Source organism: Pseudopipra pipra, chromosome 2, assembly GCF_036250125.1.
Source record: "Pseudopipra pipra isolate bDixPip1 chromosome 2, bDixPip1.hap1, whole genome shotgun sequence".
NCBI lineage: Eukaryota > Metazoa > Chordata > Aves > Passeriformes > Pipridae > Pseudopipra > Pseudopipra pipra.
This window is the reverse complement of record NC_087550.1, coordinates 56,541,320-56,553,203: the sequence shown is the minus strand read 5'-3', so window position 1 is coordinate 56,553,203 and position 11,884 is coordinate 56,541,320. Positions and strand designations below refer to the sequence as shown.

The 11,884-nt window shown below is 38.6% G+C and overlaps 1 long non-coding RNA gene across 1 annotated transcript; it reads left to right on the top strand.

Annotated features, from left to right (window-relative positions):
• Positions 1-2,441: 2,441 nt before the first annotated feature.
• Positions 2,442-6,215, top strand: LOC135406850 (uncharacterized). Its single transcript, XR_010426525.1, has 2 exons — positions 2,442-3,111; positions 4,146-6,215. It is a non-coding gene; the product is annotated as an uncharacterized LOC135406850 (long non-coding RNA).
• Positions 6,216-11,884: the final 5,669 nt, after the last annotated feature.

Sequence of the window (11,884 nt, the reverse complement as noted above, 5' to 3'; positions counted from 1 at the left end):
CATTCTGCAGTGAAATATGCATCTAGACATCTAGCTGCTACTCTCACGTGATGCTCAGTCTAACGGTTTAGTGACAGTGTCAAACTAATTAAGCACCTCATAAAAACAGCTGTAAAATCAAATCTAGGCTCTTGAACAATGCCAATGAGGCACGGGCTGTCACCTTCTCACATTTGCTCAACAGAAAACCAAAACCACTGATGTCAGAGTCACTGGGAATTTGCAGATGTAGAGGGAAAGGACAAAAAAACCCACAACCAACCAACCAACCAAAAAAACCCACACAAAAACAAACAAACAAACAACAAAACCAAAAAAAAAAAAAAAAACCAAGAAAACATATTTGGTATGATTTGTTCTCCCAGCACGTGCCGAGTCTTCACAAAAATGAAGTTGTGTACACCACAATGAGAAAGAGTGGTCACAAACAAAGACAATACCATAAGAGGTATCCTCCTTGTCTTATGAGGCCGTCACTCTAACTGGCATATACTGTGAAGCAATAACCAACAACTTGGTCTCAGAAAAGAGGGAAATAAATGGTGTTGAATTGGATGTGTCTCCTCAAAATGTCTCAAAGAAACTACAGCAACAGCAGGTTGAGCAGCTGAGCCCTTGGATACTGCACTCAGAGTCTCAGATAGAAAGGAAAGATTTATTTCCATCTGGTAACAATGATGCTGATGTTTCGGAGAGACTCACTGGGCTCACCCACTACTGCAGCAGCACCTAGCAGTTCTAAAATTAGATGGACATAATGAGTTAGCTTAATTACTGGTCTGCTTATAAACTTAAAAATTCTAGATTATGTTTATGTTGTTATTACAGTCATTTGGCAAAAAAAGAAAGATGAGGGAAACTGAACCTTTAAGAGGCTAACATGAGCCAAACTGAAGCAGTCACTGTCATCTGCTGTCTTGTTATATTATTCAGAGACTCCTGTTATACAGTATGGATTGCCTAGGACTTGGATGCTGAATGTAGCAACTCTCTATCATGATGCTTGGCACTGAGTGACTGCTGAAAAACATAGCAACCTTGGTGGTTGACAACCTCTATATATTCACAGGACAGCTACAGTATGAACATACAAGTTTTTCCACTCTGCCTCTGTCAAAATATCGCTATAATCTGAAGCTTCTCATATGTATACAGCAATACTGGAAACTTTATTCCCATTAAAATGCTTAGTTCTCTACACGCTGCAAATTATTGAAAGCAGTAGTAATTTGAGAGAGAGTAGTAGTAATTTTGCATAGAGGTTTGAGACAGCATGGCAGGGCAGAGGCTCCATCCTTGGAGTCATAACCTCTCAGCAAAACCAGAAAATTATGAGGTGCAAATAGGATTGTTTGTCACACACTGGTCATACAGACTTCAAAGAATACAACAAATTTAGAAGCTGACCTCTGAGCCCTGAGCTTTTGTAGTTTTCACATCAAGAGCAGATATGACTATGATATATTTTGTCAATTTTTACTGAAAATCTCCAATTGGAATTTCCAACTAGCTGAAAATATGAAATTTGATATAGAAATTTAGTGTCTTACTGCCATTTTTACTCTAAAACTTACTGTTTGATCACTGCCAGAGACTGGATTCATATCTCACTGGATTGTTTAATTGATGGGTTGAATAAATCATATTGTCTGGGGGGGGGCAGGGGGGAGTAAAGGGCAAGGCTTAGGCCTGCAACCAATAAAGCCATGTCCATGCAGAGCACATGGCAGGGAAAGCCATGTGGCTGGGCTCTCAATAAGGTCTTCCTGGTGGCCCCCTACCCACTGGAGCCTCTAATTGGCTGTAGCACCCTTCACTTTGGCAAAGGGGACAGTGAGTGGCAGTGAGCCAAAGGTCCCGCCTAGAAGGAGTCACCACAATAGCCAGAGCCTGTAAACAGACATGAAGAGGGTCTGTATTTCCCTCTTGGTCTCTGCCCTCCTGACCTGTCAACATGTGACTTCCAGAGTGGTAAACATGTCTCTCTCCTCTCTCTCTTTGTTCTTTCTTCTCTCGATCTCTCTTTCCTTCCTTTTGTGGGCAGTTTAAACACCTATTGTTCTGTATTTTATTTAAGTTGTGTGGAGTTCGTGTTTGCTGGGTGTAACAAAGGTCCCCTAACTATAGCAGTGCTTTCTAGTCTCAGTAATCTGTTGTAATGCTTTTGGGAAGTTGCATGTTATTTCTGTAAAGCTCTTTTTTGCCAAAAAGCCTATTTTCCAACCAAATTAAGGAAATCTCATAGAGAAAAATGAGTTTTTCTCCAGATGTGAACTCAAGGTATGAAAGAATCAAAGACTTTACAAGGGTTCGTGTGGCAAAATCTTGTGAAGTCTAAAGTTAAAGTCTACACCCAGTAAGAGCTTGGAGCTTCTGGACCAGGGTGTAACAATCATTATTTGAAATCTCCCACAGTTAAACAATTCCACAGTAGCTGATCTCTTTACATAGTGCATTAAATGCCTTTAAACATGCAAATGTGGTTCCGGTTGCACATTTGCTGTTGTTAAGCCGTAGAGTAACAGTTTTGTCATAAAGAGCAGACCTAGCTAAGAGACGAGTAAATTGCAGTTCCTGAATGTTACACAGTCAATGTATATAATACGTAAATTAACAGACTCAGTGGAGGAAAGAGCTGTTTGCATTATAGCTCCTTTCCCTTCTTTTTTCCCTTTCATTCTAAAAGGCATGAATAATAAACTTGAAACCAAATTTAATGTCTGGAGAAAGCACTCCACTATGTTAACCTAGCAGCAATAAGAACAGGAAACAGCTATTATCAAAATAATCCTTCAGGATTTTTCAGAGCATAAGACAATTGCTCTTTTGAGGTAAAAGCCTCACTCTTTACCTGCCTTCCTTTTTTATTTTTCCTAGACCCAGATCTAAATTAGTTTTCTTCCAGAGAATGACCTGCTTTATTTCACTTTCTAGCTCCAATGAACACAAGCGCTATATATACTAACTAGGTTTCTGTGTCAAGGGGCACCAAAAATATGCTAGTATCGTGGAAAAGACATACGGAAAAACCTTGATTTGGCAGGATGTTCTTGTCAATAAAGAACAAACAGAAAGGACCCACATGGAGGCTGAAAAGCTTATCCAAAAAAGGTATCACATGGAATTGTATTACTTTAAAAGCTCTAAAAAAAGTCTCAGAAATACCTAGCAGGCAGATGAGGAATTTTTGTTTTGCTTGTTTGTTAGGGTTTTTGTTGTTGCATTTTACAGCATAATATGAAGCCTAGGAACACATTATACTACTTTGTTGTAGATTTTAAGACTTAGTAAGTGTCTGTCTTTTGCATAAAGCTATTGGAGGAGGCTGTGCTTTCTAGTATAGCTTGCTAGTCTTTGATAGCATTTTAAAAGCATACTTTGCTTGAACTATCAACACACAATAATTGTTAGCTTTATGCTCCACTAGTTACTTTTATGTGCAATGGAATAATTACTATGAAGTTTTGTATTGTGGCACTTTTGTCACAGTTGCTTATTAGATATGAAGCCTCATTTTGAACTTTTTATTTGCTTTCTTTGGTGTCCCTTCCATTGCATTCAGAATGTACTGCAATATAATTGGGCCAGAAGACATTAAAAGAAATTTCATTGATTCCAGTCATTAAAGATTTACCCTTTCTGTCATGTAAGTGGGGTTCTCCACTGAGCGTTTATTTGTTTGATTTGTGCTTAAAGCATGTGTATTTTTAAATCCATTTCATGAAACCAAGCGCTGGGCAAAAGTAGAATCTAGTGGGTTTTTCTTCCAGTCATCTCAAACCATTAACATTATGACATAGATAATAATGTGCATCACAGGAAAGGGTTGAAAAATAAAGTGTATATCCAATATGTAAGAAAATATTAAGTATTAAAATGCATTATTCATAAGCTGATGTAGAAGGGGAAAAAAGTATATATATGAACTCTTGTTTCAGGGAGCAAACTAGGCAATTAAAGTTCATCCTAAAAATTTAGCCTGTGCTTACTGTTTGTTGATTTTTGGGGCCTAGGAAGCAAAATGTACACTAAAGTTGGGTGAGAATTCATATTTTAGAAAACATATGTCTCAGTCATGTTTTTCATTAAATTAATTGTTTCTTTGATCCTAAAATGTTGATTTCTTTGGTCTTAATTTCTTACAGGTTAATGAGCAGATCAGTCTGCTTGCTGAACTGACCGATCTTCCAAGGAATTGGGTTGTTAGCAGGAGCAATGGAACAGCGAGGACAGTAGGACAGTACTCATAAGGGGACTCTTGACTCAGCAAAGCAGGTTTGGTCAAAATGCAAATACAGGTCTTCTGGGATCAAAGGAACTCTTCAACGTACTTTAGCATGCCTGATAGGAAGGAATGACTATGGAGGATATGACTTCCAGGTAGTTCTGGCAGCAGAAGCACACACAATGAGCCACAGGCACAGTCCCCAGTCCCCAGTGCCCACTGGAGCCACCACCGTAGCACATCACAGACCCTAATGAACTCGGAGCTTCTGCAGGCAGATGCAGCTCTGCAGGCCTGGTGCAGCAGGGATTCCTGGTGCTTCCCACTGATCTCAGGGCTGCTGGCAGGACGTGAGCCATGACAAGACTCTACGTCACCAAGTAGTGGAGTCGTGGGAAGAGGTCAGCAGGCTATACAGCATCAGGGATGATGTGAAAGAGATGGACTGGATCTTCTTTGATATCTTGCAGGACATGAGAGCCTGACTCCTAGCTGCAGAGAAGGAGGGACACACAGAGCCTGTGCCTATTGAATTGGGAAAGAGATTTCCAGGATGGTGAAGACCGGGAGCTCAGGACTTCTCTCACGAGGAGGATGACTTCTGTTCCACCTGCCAATCTGCAACTATAGATCAGTTACAGTAAACACTAGGGGTGGATAATGAGTCCAGTATTTTTTAATGTTTCCCTTAATGACCTGCACTATGGGACAGATTGCACTGTCAGCATTTTCACAGATTACAGAAAACCTTGTGGGAGTGATTGATGTGTAAGACAGCTGTGCTGCCATTTAGGGGAACTTTACAGACTGGAAAAATTGTTCAACAAATTGAAATGATGAGTCCTGAGGAACAATCTCATGCACCAGAAAAAAACTGGGGGCTGACTGGCTGGAAAGTAGCAATGCAGAAAATCTGGGGATCCTGATGGACAAGTTCAGCATGAGCCTGCAATGTGCCCTTGCAGAGGACAAAAACCTCCTGGACTGTGTGAGAAATAGCATCATCAGCAGGTTTAAGGAGGTGATCCTTCTCATCAGCACTGGTGAGACCATGCCAGGACTGTGTCCAGTTCTAGGCTCCCTAATTACTAGAGAGACGGTGACATACAGTAGTGAGTCCAGCAAAGGATCACAGAATCAGTCTCACAGAATGGTCGGGGCTGGAAGAGACCTCTGGAGATCATCTAGTCCAACTGCACTGATAAAACAGATTCACCTAGAGAAGGTTGCACAGGATCATATCCAGGTGGGTTTAGAGTATCTCCAGAGAAAGAGAATCAGCAACCTTTCTGGACAGCCTGTGCCAGTGCTTTGTCACCTTCACAGTAAAGAAGTTTTTCCTCATATTCAGATGGAACTTCCTGTGTTTCAGTTCTCGTCATCATGAAGATGATCAAGAGAAGACACCAGATAGAAGGAGAAGCTGAGAGAGCTGAGACTGGGACAGAAGTCTGGAACAATGTGTATAAATACCTAATGGAGGTGTGTGCCTGTATGTGTGTGTATAAATAAGATAAAAGACAAGAAGCAATGAGCATAACAGGGAAACAATCTCTACTCTGAAGGTGATGAAACACTGGAACAGACTGCACAGAGAAGTTGTGGAATCTCCATGATTGGACACATTCAAACCCCATCTGGTCATGATTTTGGGCAACTTGCTCTAGCTGATCCTGTTTTGATGTTGAATGAGATGTTCTTTAGAGGTGCCTTCCGACCTCAAATATTTTGTTATATTGTGAATCTATCAGATTTAACAGAACTAAAATATTTCTTATGTTTTCAAAAGGAGCAATCCACAAATCCATTTGCCTTAATATTTCCCTGTTATCTTTTCTTAAAAACCAATATTCAGCTTCTGACTTCACCTGTTCACCAGGTTTAGATAATTAGTTGTCTCTGTCATAGCCTGTGAGGCAAACAAAATAGGTTTGATTAAAAAAGATTAAAAAATTATAATAAATTATCATTAAAATAATTTTCAACTTTTTCCTCCTTCTTGATAATTTTTAAATTTTTTTTGTTACTAATTTCCCCTCTGATTTTAGTTGTCACAAGTTCCAATCTTACAGAAACTGTTTCTGCCCACAACATATTCAAAACAACCAGAACTGGAGCAGCTCAGTCCCTAGAACTCCAGGTTCTCCATTCCCTTGTGAGAATCTTTGAGAAATATAAATTAAAATTAGTTTCAGTGCATTGAATTAATTATTCCATTTATTGGTTATTATCTTGCTTTGTGGTTTTACGTGCCTCTGAACTATAGATGGAATTAGAAAAGAAGAGAGAATCAGCTAATTGATCTTGGGCTTCCAAAAGAGACAAAAAGGTTTGAAAGATGGGAAGAAAGTAAAATAAAACTTGATCAAACTAAAAAAAAAAATTAACAAAACAAAACTTTAAAGAGCATGCAGCTGTATGAAATATAAATTTAGTTTATGTTTATGCATTGCAATTTTTCAGCATCTGCAGGTATATCTGTATATGTATATGTAGAAATGTATATGTAGAAATGTAATACACTGGCAGAATATTTCATGTTTTATAGCACTCCAGAGATTATGAATATAATATTTAATTCAGGAAGTTGCAATTGCATTTGCTAAATTATTTCACTGACCTTTTTCTACACTTATGTTGACCCACAGTGGATGTATGAGCACTGCCAAAAATTTTCAAACAAAAGTACAATTTACCAGTCATAGGAGACAAAGATAGTTGTTCAGAAGTAGGTACTATTCAAAACAAGCATCAGGGACAGAAATTTAGAACTGGCACATATATGAAGATAATTCTTATACTCACGTAACATATGGCAAGTGTTCTAAAATGCAGTATGGCAAATTATGATCTAGCAGAGATTTTTGGTAGTCATTCTGTGTAGAGTAGCACCAAGCTAGGCATGAGACCCACTAGTTTGACACATGGCACAGCATTAAAAAAAATGAATTCTATCCAAAGAAACCATGCTACATTAACACTGCCAAACTGCATCTTGACTCTGTGCCATACCTGTTAAATCTTAGTTTGGCCTAGGCTGGGTCTAGGCTAAAGCTGGACATGAATTTTACAGTGCGCATCACATGGTGATGTACATCACGGACTTACTAGCGCTGGTCTCCGCAGTCTCAGACACCTCTTCTCATTTCACGGTGAAGATATGCCATGGAACAAGACATCTTCTTCTTAGACCAATATCTGTACCAGTTCTGCTCTAGGTTATATACGTAAGTCTGTACTTGCTAATGTCCCCTCCTGTCAGAAGCAAGATACCTATATTACCATCTGTAGAGGTCTTTCCCCTTAAGGGTGGGTCGTCACACCATCTTACATAAAATACATAGTATACCTGTAGCATTACCTGTAATAAGATACATTGAATTTAAAAACAGAAGTGAAAGGGGGTTATATTCATTTCTAGTTAAGTTGTATTGATTTATGAAAAAAGAAAAACCAGCGTCTCTGGATACTGGGAGACATAATGATTTATACAAAATACTGATAATTTTAATGCTGTATATGCATGTTACATAAATTATAGTATGCCTGCAAGATTTTACTAACAGGATACACATCATGTTTTGAAGTCTTCTTGTAGTCCTTCTGATTTTGAGGATATCTATCAATAACTCATTTTGAAAGAGATTTTTTTTTTCTTTAATTAATATTTTCTATTCATTTGAAGAGGTCTAAGGCCCAGCAAAATTGTGGTCTGGCAAGAGCTCAATTAATAAACACATCCAGAACTGACTATGTCCTAAAATATTCCAAACCTAACCCTCCAGCATTTAAGCACAAATGAATGAAGATGCATCTAGATGATCTGGCACTTTGGCTGCAGTAATTTAGTGAGATGAGATTTAATGAAGACCAAGATAATACTCAGTACAAATATAAACAAGAAAGCATCTCTAGTAAGTCATAATGGAAGAGATTTAGGAGCATGCAGAGGGTAATTGTAAATAAATCAAATTAACTCCCAGTACAATGCATTTTGAAAACTTCCACTCTGGAATTTATATACATATGACACTATTGTAGAGCAGAAGAAATTATTCTTGAGGTTCTATTTTGCTATTCTTCTGTAGGTACTTAAGCACAAAGAACACTCTGTACTCACAAGTGTCTATCTGTAAAATTGTTATATGTATTCATGTCCATTCCAGGAGAGTAAGTAGTTTCTAATGCTAATTTCCACACAGCAGTGGAAAGTATTAAAAAAAAAAAAATCAGTTTACAGCATTTTTTGTTTCCAGCATGATACTCACGATTCAGAAGTGGATGGAGTTTTTGTTTTGGTTGGGGCTTTTTGTTTGGTTTTTTTTTTTTTTAATTTAATTTTATTTTTATTATAACCCAGACAGATTAAAACTAGTCAGTTTGTTACAGGCTTTGGCTAGAACTTTGAAGTCAATCCACCTGTATATTTTTCTTGAAGTAAGCATGCTAAAACCATCAGAAGAACTATGGTAGCTAAGGTTACATTTGAATGGAAGTTAAAATAGTATAACTAGAGTAACATATTCGTGTATTTTTAGGGCGGGCATAGTCTTCTCTGTCTCCTGTGGTCTTTTACTTTAAATCAGACAAGACAGAACAAACAAGCAGTATTTACTCCCACTTCTCAACATCTTTTTAAAAAATCAGAGCAAATGAAAATACCTACATTCCATAAGCAGTGCCCAAATGGAAAAAAAAATAAAAACCCCCACGTCAGTCAGATTAGTATGCTGTCAAGCCAATCTGCTTCCTCAAGGTGCTTTCTGTTAGTAGCACATTTCCTATCTGTTAACGGACTAAACAACCACTTCTCTGGGCAGTCTTGAAAATGTAAACCACATTCTCCCAAAATCTTCCATTCCTCCTATAGCTGGAACATCCCTTTTCTTAAAATATTTCTATCTTTGTGTTTCCTGTGGAGATCCGTAATAGTAATTTTTCCTCAGTTCCTGCGATCAGTCACTGTCTCCTACTATAAACATGGAGATTCCCACAGCCTTCTTTTTAGATGCTCTTCCTACAGGTTAATTTTGCAATCCAGCCACTAGAAAAAAATGTGATCTCTTTACGCACTCCCCCAATAACCTTTTTTTTCAGGCAACTTGAGGATAATTCAGCTGTTCTGTTTTTCATGCTTATTTGAGAATATAACGAAGTGCAGTCTGAGAATGCTTATTCTTTTTGAAAACAATCTAGGATAATTGTCTCAGGCTTGGACCTCTGAAGCTGGGTGAAATTAATCTCCTTGTAGCTTAACTTTTAGTTCATTGCATAGTAGCTGTGTTATCCAAAACTCAGCTGTTAAACTACACAGGGAGGAATATTATGCTGGTTCTTCAGTTGCTCCTCACTTTGTCAATTGACAATCAAGTTTTTCCTTTTCCGTCTTTTTAAACTAACATTTTAACCAGTTTAAACATGTTTGCACCTCTTAATGTTTTCATGCATTCTTTTCACATTTATCAGTGTGGTTTATGAATCATGATAAACCCTTGGATATAAATATGTTATCACCTTTTATTTTGTAATGAAATGAAAAAGGATAGGTTTAGATTAGATATTAGGAAAAAATTCTTTACTGTGAGAGTGATGAGGCACTACTAACAGGTTGCCTAGAGAAGTTGTGGATGCCCCATCCCTGGGAGTGTTCAAGACTAGGTTGGATGAGGCTCTGAGCATTCTGGTTTAATGGAAGGTTCCCTGTCCATGTTAGGGAGGTTGGAACTAGATGATCTTTCAAGCCCTTTCCAACACAGACCATTCTATGACTCTCTTGTTGCCTAAAGAGACTGTGGAGAAAAAGACTCCAGACCAATTTAGTGTATAAGATGAAAAGAGTAGGTCCTTTAATCAGCCTACAGGCCCAGGGAATACACAACATGCACACACCCAGACAGTGGTTCTATGATTTTATAATAAGGTCCATCCAATCTCATATTTATCCACCCCCCCAGCTCTACCCGGTTCTGACCCCTGACATGCCCCTTCGGGAATTGGGTTTGGGGTCTTTGGGACCCCTTCTTCCTCATCTTCATCTTCTTCATAGCACATATAGTCCTTGGAGCTCCTCCAGAGTTTTGGGCTTAAAGCTTACTGTATCTGTTTGATATCTCCTGGTCCAGGCTTAGGATGCTATGTTCTTAAATAGAAGTGTTTTTCTACAATTCTACCTTGAAAGGAAGACTAAACATGCTAATGGAATTTAGAGGGATTGATATGGAATGGGGTAACAGGGTTGGGTATGTGTAACTATTATGCTATAGAGTAAAGCATATAATACAGCTACATTAAAATCTACATTTACTACACAACTACTTCTAAAATATACAAAAGTTAAAGAAATCCAAAAAGCTCTGAGGCATCATGTGATTCTATAGTCTGTGATGAATCCCAGTTTAAAACTCTAAGACTCTCCAATAGAGAGAGGCATAAGGAAATTTGGAATCAAAGAATTAAAAAACATTCCAACAACAAAAAAAACTGAAATTACACAAAGATAAGTGCATGAGATTATTTTTGAAATACATGCGTACTGTGAGCTATGCGTATAAAGTATCCACACTGCAAAAGTAATGGAGTAATTAACTACCTTCAAAAACAAGGATTGTTTCCCTAGCCAAGGGGCTAGGGAAAACAGTGCACATGGCAGGACATAGTACTGGTAAAAGGCAGTGTTCCTGGACTGGAATGACTACAAGTGCACTAGCCCCTTGTATACTGACAGCAATGAAGCTCCTCACTCCTTGCTAGAGTGAGGAACTGAGTCTCTAGCTGAGGGTTCCTGAATAGACTGTCCTACAGCTGGCTGTTTGAGCAACCTGATTGAGTGGAGGGTGTGCCTGCCCATGGCAGGAGGATTGGAAATAGCTATTCTTTAAAGTCCCTTCCAACTCAAGCTATTCTATGTTTTCATGCCACTTTCATAATGCTGGAAGTTGCTTCTGGGGAATTTTTGCTCTGAAAAAGTGAAGGTTACCTCTCCAGTTGCCTAGATCTTTAGATGTCAGCCAGGGCTGCTTATAAAGCAAGAGCAGCTCACTGCTTATTTCCATGTGAATTTTACTAATTCAGGATACGCTTAATGTTGCATGCATTTATGCCTAACATGCGTAGAGCATATGCATTGAAAACATTGGAATCAGAATCAACACATGCCTGGATTGCTTTTGGAGGCACATTTTGCAACATATGACCAGGGTTTGGCACACTATAGGTCAGTAAAGAAACCCAGCTAGTGAGCCTGATCCTTGGGCACTGTTTAAGGTCGAGTCTTTCCCTGGCTCTTTCTTTGGACATTTCAAACTGCTCTGTTGAATACAGACCTACCTTAAGAGGTATGTCTAGATGCTCTGTACTGAGCTGATGTAATCCATCTATATATGCCATATGGAATCAAGGCCCAGGTTTGATTCCTGACACTCTCAGTTGCATGTTATAGACATAAATCTGTCACTTCAAATGTGGCTGTGTCCCTCTGCATAGCAATCTGCTCTGACAAGGGTAAAGCAAACAGAGTGAGAAAGCTAAGAAATATTTCAATCCTGTATGCTAGGTTAGGCAGGGTTTCCTCTTCTTGTCATCTTGCTATCTGGATGTCTTACCATAAAAAAAAGTAAGGTGCATTAGTAAAGCACGGTGGAAAGGATGAGCAACCTGGTC